Raw genomic sequence first — 17,671 nt, 5'->3', positions numbered from 1 at the left:
AGCTGTACCCAGGAGCTCTACCTGTCTCTACTGACAGCCTGCCCAACCCGAAGGTATCAGGCTTACCTTCTAGCCTCACCTCAACCATGTGAAGCCGTCTTGTGCAATACATGTCATGTTTATCTCCTACTGACTCGGCCTCACGTGTTGGAACTGACCTGATACAGATGGAAACGCCCAGATTCCTCCTTGGCATGGAAAGGGCTGCATCCTCAGCTATAGCTTTGCTTCTGACTTTCCATTGGCCACCCACCTTCAGGAAGTGCCTGACCAGACAGAGTCACCTTGCCCTATGCCCCACTTCCTTCCTGAGGCAGCTCACTCTGGTTAGTAATGTGGGAGTGTAAAGGCCTGGCCCTACTCCAACCTGGGGTAACCCTGAAGGGCTGCCCGTCTTAAGAGCCTCCTGAGAGAGAACTTGGCTGAAGCTCACCCTGGCTGACTGTAGCCAAAAGCCCCCTACTCCTCAGAGTTTTCCTTCCTGTCTTTCCTCTGGTCTGACTCTGAGGGCATGGCCACATGGGTTTCCTGCCCCAGATTCTCTCTCAGTTATGCAGGGAGCCCATCTGTACCAGGAACCTTGTCCCTGAGCTTCCACTTCCTGCATCTTTGGCCCTTCCTGGGCATTAATCTCTTTCCATCACCAGGCATAGATGCTTTCGGCTTGGCTTTCATTTTAGAGGATGAACCCAGAGTCATGATCCCCATCCACAAGTTCTGCATCAGCTTCATCACCCACCTGCTTGCTCTTTCCTTCCCACCTAAAATTCTTGAGGAGCTAAGGTAACACCATCTCTCCTTTACCTCCCTTGCACTTCCTTGGCCACCACCACTCCACTGAAACTGCTTTTCCTAAGACATTGCACCCTCTGCAGCCTGTCCCATGTTTGACTAGGGGGTTGACAGAGTCAGTCTCTCTCTCTCTCTCTCTCTCTCTCTCTCTCTCTCTCTCTCTCTCCCCCTCCCTCTTTCCCTCCCTCCCTCTCTCTGAAATTGCTTGTCTGCTCCAGTAACTTCTAGATTTCATGTATCTGTTAAGAAACTCATCTCCAGGATGTCTCCATAGCTCCCAGTCAACTACTGAACTGCTTCCCCATTGTACTCTCCCCTCCCCTTGTACATCTGGCCACAGTCTTGGCTTTAGGTATCACATGTAAGCTAAAGACTGTTAAATCCTTGCCTCCAATCTTGACCAGTGACCTAGGCTCTACACGTGCTGTATTTCCTTCCATTGAGCACTTTTCCAAACGTCCTATCTGGGGTAACACTGGATTCATACCCACACAAGCTCCTCTTTCTGAGCCAACAAGACAAAGCTACTCTTGTCACCAATGAGCCTCCTGCCCCTCACTCTTTCTCCTTTACCCACTCTCCCTGCATCTTCTCTCTGGCCACTCAACCAGCTCTGACCCTAAGAATTTTGATGTCTTCCTAGAACGGGTGAACTGTGCTGCCTTTGAAACCCAGCAAGCTGAGCTTTAGAGTGGTTGATTCTGTCCTTTCTCTGGTCAGACACCAACCACAAATCAAGAAGACCATAAGGCCAAAGGGGCTTTTTCGCCACAAGCCTCAATTCTAGGCCAGGTTTCTGTTTCCAAGATAGCAGAACTACCATCCGTATGGCCCAAGCTTGTTTCCGGAGCCTGCTCAGGGCTCACCTCCAGATCCGCGCCCTCACTGCGCACTGCATCACTGGACTACAGCACTGTAGGCTTCAGACGGATGTTGGGCATAGAAGCTCATTCTTCATATCCAGCTATGTATAAACAATATAAACAAGATGAAGTTTCAAGCTAAGGAGAAACATGGGTAAAGTGATTAGTTGTGCTTTTTCTTGCTGTCTCAAAAAAAAAAAAAAGTTAGGGAAAATGGTTCTAACTAGGGAGCATCCTTCACATGCCAAGTACCAAAGACAGGATCTTTAGGATTCAAAGATGAGGTCGATCTATCAGGACCCCTGATAGTCACAGGAACAAAGAAAGGAGCTACAGTTTTGTAAAGGTACCTTTGAAGAGTTGTTTAGCAAGCCAGGACGGAAGCCCACCAAGGTGACAATGGGAAGCCCTCCCACCTGGGAGGACACTGGATGTGGACCTGGAAGCTTGTGGATGTTGGCCAGGCTTGAGAAAGAAGTTTAGCAAGGAAAACCACCACAGGTGGCTGAGCGATCTGGAGGCTCAGGAATGGAGGGCTGAGAAGACAGCAAGAGCTGTGATTCGAGGCATCATGGGGCCTGCCAGGAGCGTCTACTTCACCCCTAAAGCGATGGGGAAGTTTTAAGTTTTTAAAGAAGGTGGTCTGTTATCTGTGTCTTTCAAAGATCTCCTCCTGGTACCAGAAGGGGTCTCCTGACCTTCCAACCCTGCTTCTCCCTCAGAGTCCAGCCAACTCCTGACCCCACCCCTTCTCCAAACACTTGGCTGACATCCAACTGGAGACTGGCTTTCTTTTATTTCTTTCTCTTGCCTACAGAGTATAGCCAGTCCCAACACAGCTTTCCAGCTTCGTAAGTCCTTTCTGTTATCCATCCTTTCAATAACCCCCATAAGTTTCACCTACTGTGGATCTATCCAGTTGCTTACCTCATCTAAATGCAGCATGTCCTCCTCCAACATGTGGGTTTGAGTGACTTTCTTATGCTTAGAATTTTCAGAGCCTTGGAAGTCTCAACTCTTTCTGGAATGTGGTGTTTACTGTGTGACTCTCGAAAGGGTTAAGCTCAACATAGTTAAAAGAAAACAAAAACAAAACAAACCCTGGCATGAGCTCCCTTAAAGCCTGCAGCTTTACCCCACAGTTAACTGCATTGAACTTGCTCAGATTACACACACAGTCATCAGCCTGCATTCTTGCCCTCACTTCCCTCCAAGGGAAGACCTGTTATGCCAACCCAGAGACTGCTGTATTACTGGTGCCTGCCCAGGGGAGCCCTTGAAGTGTCCATGATTCTATTCCCACTTACCAGCTGGTCTTGATACAGCTACCCCCACCCTGTCCCCTGCCCAGTCTGCTGTTGATCTCCATGGAACTGTGCCTGATGCAATCCTTTTGACATCTTTTAAGTGTATATTTTACTCTCTGTCTGTCTCTCTACATCTGTCTGTCTGTCTGTCTGTCTGTCTGTCTCTCTCTCTCTGTGTGTGTGTGTGTGTGTGTGTGTGTGTGTGTGTGTGTGTGTGTGTGTATGCATTTGGATATCCCCAGAGACCAGATGAGAGCATAGGATGCCCTGGAGGTCCAGACAGTAGTGAGCTACCCAATATGGGTTTAGGGATCTAAACTCTCACCTCTCATCTTCTCATCTTAGAAGCAGCAAGCACTCTCACCGACTCAGACATAATTTTGATTTAGTTACTGTTAACCTAAGAAGCCATCTTATCACATAACCCCCATTTCTATTTCTGTCGTTCTGTCTTCCAATTTATCAACAAAGGGACATAAACCCACAGTTTTAACCCATAACCACAATAAGCCTTTAACTATCACCTGAATCAATACATTTCTGATACGGGAGTGACAAAATCAGAGTTCATTGTGTGTCCATTACTGTCTTCCAGCCAGCAGTTCATGTATCACTAGCCTTTGAGGAGATACGGTAGTAAAAGCAATAAAGAAATTTTTAGTTTTCATCCCTCTGTCTCTGTGTGTGCTGTGGCCACATTGCCTTCATTGGAGGAAATGTCTGCACACTTCAGTTTATTAAGCTCAAAGAGTAATATCCAATCACAAACACAGACACAGACACACACACAGACACACACACACACACACACACACATACACGCAAACACACACACACATTGGCAAACAAACACACTGGCACACACACACACATACATACACACACTGGCACACACACACACACACACACACACACACACACACACACACACTGGGCGGGGTGGGGTGGGTGGTATTCCCCTGCCTCGGATGCCCTAGGTAAAGCATTGGTCACAGCTCCTCTGCCAGAGAGTTCTGTAGCAACATGGCAGCCCTGGCATGTGTGGGTGGGAAATGAGTCAGCTGTGTTGTTGTGGTGCTGTCACTCATGGTTGACAACTGTTTGGGGTTTTGGAAACTCATGACACTGAGTTTCAACACCTTACCCACTGGTTTTGGTAACCACGATTGCCCTCACCATGGGGAGTCCTGCCAACTATGAGATGAGGCAAGGTCATGTTCCACGGCCCAGGCTGCTCCTGGCTGGCACCTGAAGGGCTTTCTTGTGTACTGGGACAAACCCTGAGCTTCTTAGAGCCCCCGAGTCAAGCGCTTACGTGAGGGTTTATGTGTTGATAACTGACTTCCCAAGGACACCAACAGGATAAATAGTGCTTTCTGCCCTTAAACATCAGGCTCAGTGTTAACACAGTCACTGGTCATGGGCCTCATCGTGAGAGTCTGTGGGTGCTCATTAGGGAGTGTGAGCACATTTCATTTTCTGGCATACGATCGTGGATTGCCACTGAAAGGAAATTCCCTTCACCTTTGATTTCACCATCATATGTGGCCCGGAGCCAGCCCACCACATTGCTCCCAGAGGCAAGGTGAGAGAAAAAAGAAGCATTCTGAATTTCTGTAGACACATGATGATGGTTCTAAAGGATCAATATAGATGTGCCTTGAGAAGGTCGTACCCTTCTGCCAGATTCACAGCCCTCTGCCTCCCTCCTAAACTCTGAGAATTGCTACATAGGTTTCATTCTTAAGAATAGCGGTCACTAAGCAGAGGCAGCGTGCCAGCCCACAGCAGCGTGGACATTCCAAATGGAGACGTACAGACACAGAGTCCTGAAAATGGCTCTCCAAGGTCACACAAGTAGCGAGCTATGGTTCCAAGCTATGGTTCCAAGCAGGTTTTTAGCTTGGGAATCTGTGCCTAAAATACCATGCACTGTTTCTTCTAATCTATGCTACCAAGCTAACACTGAGCCAGCCCTCCTCCCTGCCCTTCTGTGAATGACTCCCGTTCCCAGTAGAACAGAGGCAGGCAAGGACATCATCTCTTCTAGCTCCTTTTAAAATAATTAAGTGTGCACTGGACAGGAAATGTGACATATCCATTTTAAGACACCCTGGATATTCTCAATCCACTTAGGTTACTGTTGATTCTCCTAGGGTCCCCCAAACAAGCTTAGAACCAATCTGCAAACTCTGCACCTAGAACAATACCTTTGAATTCCATCCACACAGTGGCAAGTTTCAATTCACCATTTGAAATTTTCTCTTAATTCAAAGACACAGCTAAGAGGAAGCAAACGTGATCCGAAACTGTTGTGCATTAAAAACAATTCATAAAACAGGACAGTGAGTCTGGGTCTTGGACTTTTCTCTTTAGAATCAGCCTGAAGGGGATGATGTTTCATAGGTTCAAGTGTGATATGGCAGCCTTAGCTCCAGGGTTTCCTTTACAGTTGGAGTCAGTGGACTTAGAAGGAGTGCTGAGAGTTACCACAGACTACCTGGAGATCCTGACGTGTGTGAGGATGGATGGGGGTGGGAGAGAAGCAGGAAGGGGATTGCCATGGGGCATAGATTCAAGGGCCAGAAGACCCTCAAAGTCAGGTCCTGTAGTTAGTTCTTGTTAGAAGTCTGCAGCCTCCTGACTGGAGAGCTGGCCCTTTGATCCCAGCCTGTGGGAACACAGCTGTGAATGTATGACTGAGGCCATAGGGCAGTGGGATTTGCCTATTGAGAAGCGTTATTTTCCAGGCACTATTATCAAACAACTGTTCCTACTGCCTCACTGGCAGAGCTCCTAAAGCTTCAACTGTCCTTAAACATTTAAAACTTGATAAAGGGCTTATCCAATTTGCAGTCCGTCCACCTATAAACTAGGGGGAAAACCCCAAGGATGTGGGTGGGGCTATCTTCATCTTCCCCATTTGGAGCCCATAACCTTGGCCAAAGACTGCTGCTTTGTCCATTGACAGAAGATACAAACGAAAGCAGGAAAGGCCGAGCGAATCACGTTTGCCTCGGGACAGTGGCTGAGAGCAGGAAGTGTAAGTCACCCTGAAAGCCCAGGCTATGAAGGCAGGTAGGTCTGGGTTCCAATCCTAACCACAGGGACTTAACGTCTCTAGACTTCAGTTACTTCACAGGCTAAATGGGTGCGCCCATTACTCAGCCACATATTCACAGGGAGGATTAAGTTAAAAAGCACATGGGAAGTACCTGGCCTGCGGGAAGTCATAAAACCATCCTGTGCCAATAGAGAACAGAGTGAGACAGAAACCTGTGTTCACAGACTGAGTGACTGCTGGGGCACGCAGACTCCCGGACTCTAGCTGCCTGGGTTGCTTGTCTCTTTCTAACCTTTCTCATCCACTACTAATCTGCATGGTGTGAAGAACGCTGGCAAGGAAGGGCATCTAGCCACACTGAGCCAGAGCTCGACATAGATGGGGCCATTCTGCTAAATGTCAGTCCGGAAGGAAGTCTGATAGTGATGCTGGGTTCAGCTAGGGAAGAACAACTGTCCAGGATGACAGGCTCAGACCCTGTCACCTCCTCTGAAGAACACCGTCTTCTAGGTGATTGACCAATTAACTTTTAAACTAGACAATCTCTCTTTTAAGACAAACAGGCCTTTAGTGCCGCTTCGAAAACATTCAAGAACTGCAAAGGCTGTTATTTATAGCCTCACAAACATTGTGCCAGATGAGTAGAGGAGATAACCTGTCTTAGTTTGAATCTTTAAAAACTTTCTCACAGCACCAACTGTGCAGTTTAAAATGGTCGACAACTAGATAATTCCTAATTCGCTGATTACAAGAACCGACCTGTTTGCGTCACACTGGTCGGCACACAAACACACACAGATCCACAATGCTGTGTACGTAGATACAACCCAAACGACCCTCGCACAGGCAAACAGTAGGAAGAAAGGCCATAGTTGGGGTGATTTTCTATCACGGGTAAGTGAGAATCGTAGTCTTGGGCAAAAAAATCTCTGAGTCTTGGATTTCTGAAATGTAAATTGGTAAACTTATAGTCTGCCCTCAGATTGTATATAAACAAGAATGCAAATGACTTTCTAAACCTGGCTTCCCAGTTCCCTTAGACCTAACCACTCCCAACAAGCATATGGCTGACCGCCTTCTCAAATTTGCTTGGCTGCAGCATCTGGGTTTGCAGACCCCAATCAGATTGGCTTCCTCTAACTGGAGACTCCACTCTACTGGTTTTTACTGTCCCTGAATTGTTTGATCTCTTTGTCAGGGAAATAAGCGAAGCTTTCATTCTTTATCATTAGCCTTGGGTATTTATTGGGGAGGACTGAAGCACAGCACAGATGGAAAAAAAAAATCATTACGTTCTAGTCACGAGGCTTAATCCCTTTGCAAATATTTAGAAGACCCTTCTCCCATAATTCAGGATTCACATGTGTATGGTCACAGGTATCATGACCAGAAGTCTCTGCTTGTCTTTCTTTTCCTTTGTCTCTCATAAGGGACACCCGACAAACATCCCTGACAACTTAAGCTCCAGATGTGACAAATAGAGATTTAAATTTTATGATTAAACTATCACGATTTCACTCAGGGATCACCTTGGTTTTTGCTGGTCTGGGCTCAAGAGCCAATAGAAATTGACTCAGCCTCCCCTTGTGGGCAGACACCGGATCCCACATGGGCAGAGGGGCTTTTTGCTGAAAAGTTAGAGGAAAAGAATTCACTACCCCCACCCCCTTCAAAACCAAGTGAGCAGCTCTGTGCCCCTGTTATGGTTTGAGTGCAAAGTGACCTCACGTGCTCTTACATTGGAACTAATGCTTTCTGGCTGGCCTCGAGCTCTGTGGAATCTGTATGAGCTAGAACTTAGCTGCAGGAAGTGGGTTATAGGGAGGCAGGTCTTGGGGACCTTAGAGGTGGGTTGTGTTTTTGGCTAGACTTCCTTCCACTTCCTGACTGCCTACATCACATAACCAGCCACCTCATGCCAATTGGCAAACTTACAGTCTGCCCTCAGATTGTAAAAATTCCCTCTACCACGGATGTGTGTGTGTGTGTGTGTGTGTGTGTGTGTGTGTGTGTGTGTGTGTGTAGGGGGTGCTTCCTCTGCCACAGTTGTGGGTGCTCAACCCCAATGCATACCTCACCATGATGGTCTCTCCCCTCTCAAGCCATGAGCCAAAATAAATCCTTCTACCCTGAATTCATCCCCTACAGGTATTTTATGAAAGTTATGGAGAAGTAATGAGTACGTCCCCTCCAGATTCAAAGGTTTTATCTGCACTATGGGAATTCTACCCCAGAAGCACAAGCTAGTGGCCCTCTTTGGTCTAGAAACAATACTCCAGACACATCACTCTCAGCTTTGAACATAGAGCTAAAATGTAACACTGGAGGCAATGGCTCCAACTTTCTTTGTCTAAATCTCATGTGTCACAAAGAACAGAGCCCCTGCTCCCAACTGACCATGGATCATGGGCCAGAGATCAGGGTCACCTGGTTCCCATCTAGTGAAGGTTTGGGCTGGGCCAAGACTCTGCACTCTGACCACTCAGCTGATCTGAGTGTTTATGGCCCATGACCACATTTAGATGAGCAAAAACCCAGACAGCCCTACTCATTTCAGAAAGACATCCATTTGTCCCCGAGCATCAAATCCTATTCTATATGCTAGGGATACAAAGATGTAGGCGCGATCGTCACTTGCTTAGTGAGAAACAGCTCACCACTCAGAGAGGCAGATGAATTAACATTGTCTCGTTACATACGCAAGAACTGTATTGTTACAACATGAATAAACTCCTTTAGGTCAAAGAAGAAAGTGAAGGTAAAATCGTAATGGGCAGTGAGAGTACAAGCGATCCTGTCTGTGTGGGGGTGTATCTCCCTTTCTTCCTGTGCAAGCTTCAAAAGAAAACACAACTATCACAAGGAAACCAGATCGGACATCCCTAGGAATGACATTTCCCAAGCTTCAAATTCTGGACAGTAAATTGCTTTTCATGCATCAAAATGTGCATATGAATATTTTATCCAGTTAGTACCAGAGAGCACTGGAGACTGGGCAGTGTTAAGACAAGGGTAAGATTGCTAGGTCAGATACGAAGTTGGTTGGTGTTTAGGAGAGCCATGACTAAGATAACTTTGGGGGCTGGCTTCTCTACTGAGCAGAAATTAAGTTGAAAGGTGTGAGCTAGAGTCTGTACTCTCTAGTGTCATAAAAAAAATGCTCCAACATTATAAAGTCAACCTACTGTTCAAGGCCCCTGGAGTTCTCTCTCATTTATTCCCAAGTCGCAGATAAATTTTCTGGACCTTATACTCAACCTATAAAGTATTATTATGAGATGAGAGGATACGTCTTCTGGTCAACCACCTCTAAAGATACTTCAGGGATGGAGTCTTTTCCTTTGATTCACCTGACTGGATCTCACTCCCAGACAAAGAGATCACTCCAGCTTGAATCTACAGCCTGTGTTAAACGCTTGTTTGCCAGTCTGCAGTGCCATTGGAATTGATGGAACCTTTAAGAGATGCAGTCTACTGAGAGGAAGTCTGGTTACTGAGGGTAGGTATTGGAACCACCACCTCCTTCCACCTCACTCTTCAAAATCTAGTTACCCTGAGATGACTAACCTTCTCTACCACATGCTCCAATGTGAGCAGTATTTCAGTAGCTCTTAAGCAATGGGGCCTAACAATCATTAACCAAAACCTCTGAAATCATGAGGCAAACTTCCAAAGCATTAGGCTGATTCATCCCAGGTATGTGTTACAGCGATAGGGAGCTAACAACAAAGACTGCTATAACTAACCCTACCCGCCATTTACTGAAGTGCACAGCCTTTGCCAGTCTTCACACTGGCCTTTGGAATTAGCACAACCACTAAGTGTAGAAATAGTCTGAGGAGGTCACTTCAGCTGTTAAGCCTGGTAGTTAGCGGCAGAACCAGGGCCCAGCACAATAACCATCACAACAAACAAACAAACGATCAAAACCCTATAAAATGTAATGAACTGGTGAGCTGGTAGAACGCTGGATAAGAATAGTCTGGGTTTGGGACAAATATCATTTGGAACATCTTGTTCCCCATTATGCTTGAAACTTTGGATGGAGGCACTGATTCCAGGATGTGTGTTAAAAATAAAATAATAAACCTGATATATTTCATTTTTGTTTTTGTTACATTTTTATTGATTCTATTTTAAAAATAACAAAATAAAGCCTGGTGTAAGGAGGTCTATAGAAAACAGTGCGGTGGGACGCACTGGTATTCTGATGCCTGGGGGTCCACCAGGTTCAAGTAACGAGGCCTGGGTACCAGGTAGCAGAGATGGGTGGGGTAGACCTGCTCCTGTGTGGCCCAAACGCTAGCTGCTTTCGGGCTCAGCTCCACCGATAGATTGTTCTGTTACTACAAAACCCATTCTCAGGACCTACTTAATCTAAGAACGATGGTGACATAATTAAAACACACTGTGGAAAATAGCGAAATAGATTTGTTGTTGCTGCTGTGGCTTTTGTGACAGTATGTGTGGTGGTTTGAGTAAGAATGATCCTTATAGGCTTATATTATATATTTGTGTGCTTCGTCCTATTCTAAGTGATGGGCTGTTTTTGGAAGAATTGGGAGGTGTGTCCTTGTTAGAAGAAGTGTGTTGCTGGGGGTGGGATTTGAAGTTTCAAAAGCCCATGCCAGGCCTAGTGTTTCTTTCTCTGCCTGCCATTCAATGTAGGTCGGAGTGGAAAGTTCTCAGCTAACTGCTCTAGTACCATGCCTGTCTCTTTCCTGCTTTGACAGTAATGGATCACCCTCTGAAACTGTAAGCAAGCATCCAATTAAACACTTCCTTTTAGAAGAGTTGCCTCTCAGTGTTTCTTCACTACAATAGAAGGGTAACTAAGTGTCATAGTCAGGGCTTCTATTCCTGCACAAACATCATGACCAAGAAGCAGGTTGGGGAGGAAAGGGTTTATTCAGCTTACACTTCCACATTGCTGTTCATCACCAAAGGAAGTCAGGACTGGAACTCAAGCAGGTCAGGAAGCAGGAGCTGATGCAGAGGCCATGGAGGGATGTTACTTACTGGCTTGCTTCCCCTGGCTTGCTCAGTTTGCTTTCTTATAAAACCAAAGACTACCAGCCAGGGGATGGCACCACCCACCATGGGCTGGGTCCTCTCCCCTCGATCACTAATTGAGAAAATGCCTTACAGCTGGATCTCATGGAGGCATTTCCTCAAGGGAGGCTCCTTTCTCTGTGATAACTCCAGTTTGTGTCAAGTTGACACACAAAACCAGTCAGGACCCCAAGCCAGCATCTCAGTATGTAACCCAGGCTAGCCTCCCGAGTGCTGGGATCACAAGAATAAGCCACTTACACTTGGGTAGGTACAGAATTTTAGGTGGTTAAGAAAAATGATGAACGGTGTTTTCCCAAGAGCACTCTGTCAATGCTCTTGGACCAGTGTGTTGCTTTCCTGCTTAAGGGAGGCAAAGTGGACATGTGGGGAGGTGAGCAAGTATTGGGTGGGGCTAACTGCAGAGGGAGCAATTGGTCTATCACAGCAGAGGAAGGGATCAGGTTCACAGGCAGCTACCACAACAAGCTGAATGGTTACGTCTGTGACTAGGGTTCCTTGATCCCTTACAAAGCATGCATCCTCCCCGGCCCCACCCATGGCATGCAACGGTCCAGTGCTGAGGAGGCTGTCTTGGTGATGGGTCTGAAGCCCCTTTATCCTAAACCACTAGTTCCTACTAGCTCAGCTTCACACGAGAGTGCGCAGAAAGCTTCTAACACCAATTTGCCTCAGCCCGGGAATCTGAAATGGTTCAAGTTGTCCTGAGGAAACTCTATGATGCATTTAAACATCACCTGAGGATCTTGTTTGAAACGCAGATTTGAGTCTGGGGAAATGGCCTAGTGGGTACAGGTGCTTGGCATACCAGCCTGAGAACCCGAGTTTGAATTCCAAGAGCCCACACAAATCTGGGCATAGTAGCTGTACTGGTTCGTTTTATGCCAACTTTCCCCCTGGAAAGATCCTGCCTCCATTTTCAAAAGGCATCTCTCCAATCTGCTTCCGATATACACTGGCTTCTCTCCTCTCACTCTTCCCCTTACTAGGATCACATCTCTGCAAATCCAGGGTATTCTCACATCAACCACCTTAACGTAATGTGACGTGCAAAGCCCCCTTATCTGCATAACACACAGGCTCCAAGAATTAGGGCACAGAGATCTTTTGGGGTGGGGTCGGGGAGAAATGGAGAGATGCAGCACTTAGGCTACCACAGAGATGTTTTCCCTCTCTCTTCTGGGTTTAGGCCATGTAATTGATGATCTTGGTGTGTCTGGTTCAGAACACAGATGGTCAGGGAGTTTGAGAAACAAACTCCAGCCCAGTGTGGGTACACAGGTGCTGGGCCTCGGGTATGCTTCCCAGGGTTTCTCCTTAGATTTCCACTCAGAGAACACACTACCCAAGTCCCAGCCTCCCGGATAGGCATGGTGGGTGGATTTGGGTCATTCTTCCTCTGGAGGTGGTGGAAGCGAGAAACCGAACTCCTACCCTTGTCCTGGGAGATTAGAGGCGAAGGCAGTGGGCAGAGGGTTGATTCGGCATTTCTGCAGCAGGCTCGGCATGTAAGTGCATTTTTTCAGTTGGCATGTATAGAATTCTCCGGCACTTCTCAACCCCTGTAATTATAACCTGGGCTCTCACTCAGCCTTCAGCTTGGATTTAAAAACTGAGTGTTCTCTCCAAGCAGCCAACTATTAAAATTTCATGGCCTTTTACAAAATATCGGTTGACAGGAGGTGTTATGAAACACTGTCTAGTACAATTAAAATCACACTGGGATTGTCAACACCTATGCACCAAGCACACTGTGAGAAGCGACAGTCGGGACAGCACAGCACGGTGCGGTCTTTTCCCTTGCTGGCTACCCTGGCCCAGGATTTCAACCTAGGTTTTGCCACTGGCTATGAGCCACAAGGCCCAGCTGTGACACCAGGAATGGCCCAAGCTTCTCAGTGGCTTCTGCCCTTAGATTTTCACAAGACAGAAATGCTGGCTTTCTATTTGTCTGGAGACTTCATTCAGGCAGAAAACTGGGTAGGAACCGGAAGTAGCATTTTTTTCCCTTTCTGTCCGGTAGGAATCGGAAGTAGCTTTTTTTTTTCCTTTCTGTCTTCCGCTATAGCCAAGTAGACAAGTGTTGATTTATGATGATCAGCATGAAGCATAAGTGTTGGAGGGGAGCAGGGACTGGGGTGGGTTCCCCAAGAACATCTATTACCTTGCTGTTTTACCACCAAACCTCCACGAAGGGATTTTTTTCATCCTTCGGACTGCGTACTAACTGCAGCCGCCATCTCTGTCCTCTGCGTCTTTGAAGACTACCAACTGGCCCGGTGCGTGAGTTCAGTGGCTGCCTCTCCGCCCCGCATCCCCGTAAGTCGGGCTTTTCTATCTCAGTTAAACGCACATAGACTTGTTCTTACCGCGAAGCGCCAACCTCATCACTGCCGCCTGCACTTCTGACCTCTTCTGGTTACACCTCGTGCGCGCGCCCCCATCTTCTCAGCCTCGGTGCCCGCGTCACCCTCGCCCGCCGTCTGCCAGCATCGCCAGTGTGCCAAGCATTGTTGTGTCAGCATCTTTGCTCTTCCCTCTACTGGGAGATTCATCCACTCCTCTAACCTGGCTAGGCCCTTCTTACCTCCACGCTTCCGCTGACATGACAAACGGCGAAAGCGGTCTTCTCCAGCTATCTCTTTAAAACAGTGTGTCCAGGGCTTTAGATTCCCCCTCTCAGCGGCTATCTTGCTTATTTCCTTTACATGTTTATTGTGGTGTTTTTGTTTTGTTTGTTTCTTTCTGCCGCTGAGCTCCTGAACTGAATCCCAGGTCCCATGTTTCATGTCTATTTACTCATTAGGGTATTTTTCCCTCCTGTCTTTTCCATTCTTTTCCATATCTGTCGTGTCCACCTGGGACTCTCCAGTCACAGGCACTGGAGTCACAGCCTAACTGACCCGGTAGCCTGTTTAATGCCTCTCTGCATGGGCTTTGCTGTGAGCTCTTCCCCCGGCCTTTCTCCTCGGCATCTTCCACCCTTTCTCTTAGTTCTCCTCGCACCTGTCTCACCTCATGAACCCCTAAGCATTCACCAGGCCCCTCTTCAACACTGAGAGCTACTTCTCTGTCCTGCCTGCTCCTGATACACCCCACCCATGGCTACCTTTCCTTCTGTGTGCTTGTGGAACAGTTGTGTTGGGATGGACAGACTTCCCTAAGCCAGCTTCTGTAGTTCTCTTGATAATGCCTCCATTCTTCCTGTGGTCGGGCTTAGGATCTCAGTGGTGCTTTTGCTGCTTGGCCCTCTCCTCCTACAACCAGGTAGATCACACAATGGCTTCCACTGGGGCCACGCAGCCCCCCTCTCTGGCACTTAGTACTAGCCACTGAACTGATCGCCTGGCCTCTGTTGTCTCTCACTATGCTCCATCCATCTGTCCCCAGACAGGTCCAGCTTAGCGTAACTTGATCATATTACTCAACCACTTGCGGGGCTCCCCTAGTGTTGTCCAAGTTAAGTCTTAGCTTCTTAGCTTGGCAGTCAGGCCCGGGCTGCCTTACCATCTGGAGCCTCCACGATCTGGTCCAATCCTGTACCTTCTGTTATTCCTCCTCTTCTTGGCCGGCCTTGCTCTGGATCTGTTGTGTCTGCTCTTGTCTTCACGTGTAATACCCTCTTTCATCTCTGTTTGAATACCCCAAGGGTCTCCAAGGGTTCTTTTTACAATAAACCTTGGTCCCAATTCTGCATGAAACAGGCTGCTTCCTTATCCGAAATGCCATGCCCAGTTTAAGTCTCTCTTTTCTCTGAACTTTAGGTGTTTCCATATTTGTATCACTTTGATACTAGATTTAGGATGCTTTAAAACAACCTACATTTTAGCCATCATCACTTCCTCAATGTGTGTGTGTGTGTGTGTGTGTGTGTGTGTGTGTGTGTGTGTGTGTGTGTGCAGAGACAGTTTAGTCTTCCACAAAGACTCTAATGGTGTCCCCACTGTAGTCTGTAGAGAACTCACTGACTCCTGAAAGGACAGTTTATGCTCACAGTACACATGACAGATTCATGCTGTAGACTATTCTGCCCCCCTCCCCGATTCATACCCCCTTCTGGTTTCCTGATCTATATTTAACTACTCTTTACTATTCCATTTCCCTTCCTTCCACACGTCTTCCATCACTTTCATAATCCCCTTTCTGCTCTCACAACCACCCCCAATTCTAATCTAAGTCCTGCAGATGAGAGGAAACATGACATTCGTTTGTCAGAGCTTATTTCCCTGATCATAACGATCTCCAGTTCTGCCCGTTCTCCTGTGAATGGCACAATTTAACTCTTCTTTATAAATACCCAGTACACATGTCCCACAGTTTCATTCCTCATTCATCTGTTGCTGGGCATCTAGGCCTGCTCCACATCGTGGTTACTGTCAATAGTGCGCACTCTGTCTGCTGACTCGGGACTCCTCAGTCACATACTGGACCAGTAGAGTTGGATCATGCTGTACTTCTTGACAAACCCACACTGATTTTCATAATAGCTCCACTACCTTACATCCCCACCAGCAGTGGCTAAGGGTTCCTTTTAAACATATATTCTTGGAGTGTGTGGCTGGGGCTTGAACCTAGGGCTTTGGACATCCTGGGCACGAATTGCCACTGAGTGACAGCCAGTGCTGTATGTGGACAGTTCTACTGAGAGTTCTATTGGGCAGGTGCTACCACAGACAGATCACTGAACCTGTCTGAAGCTTCACCAAGGAGGTCTGAAGAAAACTGATCTGCAGGGTCATGTGATTCCTCAGCTTCCTTTGCCCCCTGAAATGGTGGGAAGTCCAGAATTTATAACTGTTCTTTTTGAGCTCCTAAAATATAGGCAACTCATGACTAATGAGAATAGAAAACAGCCTGAAATTAAAGAGGACAGAAGCTAAGCCACCTCACGAGGCCAGGGACAAGGGAAGGAAGAGCCTGGGTGTAGTGCCTGCCAGTCTCCGACTGTGCAGAAGGCATGGCTTAGTTGTCACCACTCTGCTCCTTCCTGAGTCCTTTCTGTAACACATATACATACACACATATACACACATATACACACACATACACACACATACACACACATACACACATACATACACACACATACACATACATACACACACATATACACACACATGCACATACACACGCACATATACACACACATGCACATACACACGCACATATACACACATGCACATACACACATACATACACATACATGCGCACGCACACATGCACATACACACACATACACACATATACACACATGCACATACACAGACTTACATACACACACACATGCACACATACACACATACATGCACATACACACACATACACCTACACACATACACACACGAACACATACACACATACACATACATACACACATGTACACACACATGCACACATGCACACACACACACACACATACACATATACATCCTTTAGTAAATACATATATACATATATACGTAATGTTCTTCCAGCCATCCCTTTGCTAGGCGATAGTTACCTACTCTGATCAATAAACTGCTATTGCCAAAATACACTAATGTTTCAAAGGTCTACAAGCATGATGTAGCATGCTGTGGAGCAAGAACACAGCCACCTTTTAGCCTTTGACCCGTTCCTACTTAGCCAATAAATTTTGGTTGTCACCTGGAGGGGAGCAATTTCCTCATGTCTCTAGGCACTGGTCCAAGGGTCTAAGTTGTGTCATTAAGTTTTCCAAACCAATAGCAGTTGTATGAGGAAGCTGCAGTTTTGAGTGGAAGTTTGTGTTGACCTTGGGGGAATTCCCAGGATTGGACCTGGAGGGCCAGGGAGGTCTCGTGGGGGCGGGGCAGGGGCGGGGCCATCCATCGGGTGGAACCTAGAGGGCTGTCCTTACAGACTGAACTCTCTCCTGGAGATGAGTCATAAGACCAAAAGAAGGTGTGTCGGCGCCTGCCTGCCTGCCTGCCTGCCTGACTGACTAGAGGAATCCCTTATATGGCTCTTGTTTTGCTGACAGGTAGTATGTTCCTGGACGTGAAACTTGTTTTCAAGTAGGTCTTCAGACGCCATTCACAGAATGCTTGTTTTGCTTTGTTTCACAAAGTATTGTTTCGGGAAGACAGCTCTTCACCCCCACCCCCTTTTTAACTAGCAACTTCCCTCTGGACTTGTGTAGCTAACAGAACTTCTTACATACCTCAGTGTCCAAAGCTAAGAGTGTGGAGTGTTCTTCCTCCCCACAAATAGACCACGTTCCCAGAGAGAGGGCTCCTCTAGTAGACAGTGAGAGCATTTGGAGCCTGCTTAACCCATGGCTCAGTGCTTACCTGCACCAAAGCCGTGCAGCGACCTGGAGCCTTTCACGTCTTCCCTCCTGACATCATGACACTTGAGCTGCTGTAGTTAAGAAAGCCTGGCAGGTCCCAATATCGTGGAGAGGGCCCAGAGGGCCAATCACAGTCCCAGAATGGACACTGAGGTCAACATGGCCCTGTGTGACGAAGGTAGATCATAGACCACACACTTGGCCTTCTGCCTGTTGGCTCTGTCCCCACCCCTTACCTAGAAAACTCCAACCTATCACCAAT

The 17,671-nt window shown here is 47.1% G+C and overlaps 1 long non-coding RNA gene across 1 annotated transcript in view; it reads right to left on the bottom strand.

The window, feature by feature from the left end:
• Positions 1-13,770, bottom strand: part of LOC102554307 (uncharacterized) — a 47,024-nt gene extending 33,254 nt beyond the window's left edge. Inside the window, exon 1 of the long non-coding RNA XR_005500645.2 lies at positions 13,469-13,770. This is a non-coding gene — a long non-coding RNA (uncharacterized LOC102554307). The remainder of the gene's footprint in view (positions 1-13,468) is intronic.
• Between the last annotated feature and the right edge of the window lie 3,901 nt (positions 13,771-17,671).

The sequence above is a fragment of the Rattus norvegicus genome, chromosome 2, assembly GCF_036323735.1.
Source record: "Rattus norvegicus strain BN/NHsdMcwi chromosome 2, GRCr8, whole genome shotgun sequence".
Taxonomy (NCBI): Eukaryota; Metazoa; Chordata; class Mammalia; order Rodentia; family Muridae; genus Rattus; species Rattus norvegicus.
Note: the sequence above shows the minus strand (reverse complement) of the source record. Positions and strands in the feature narration are given on the sequence as shown.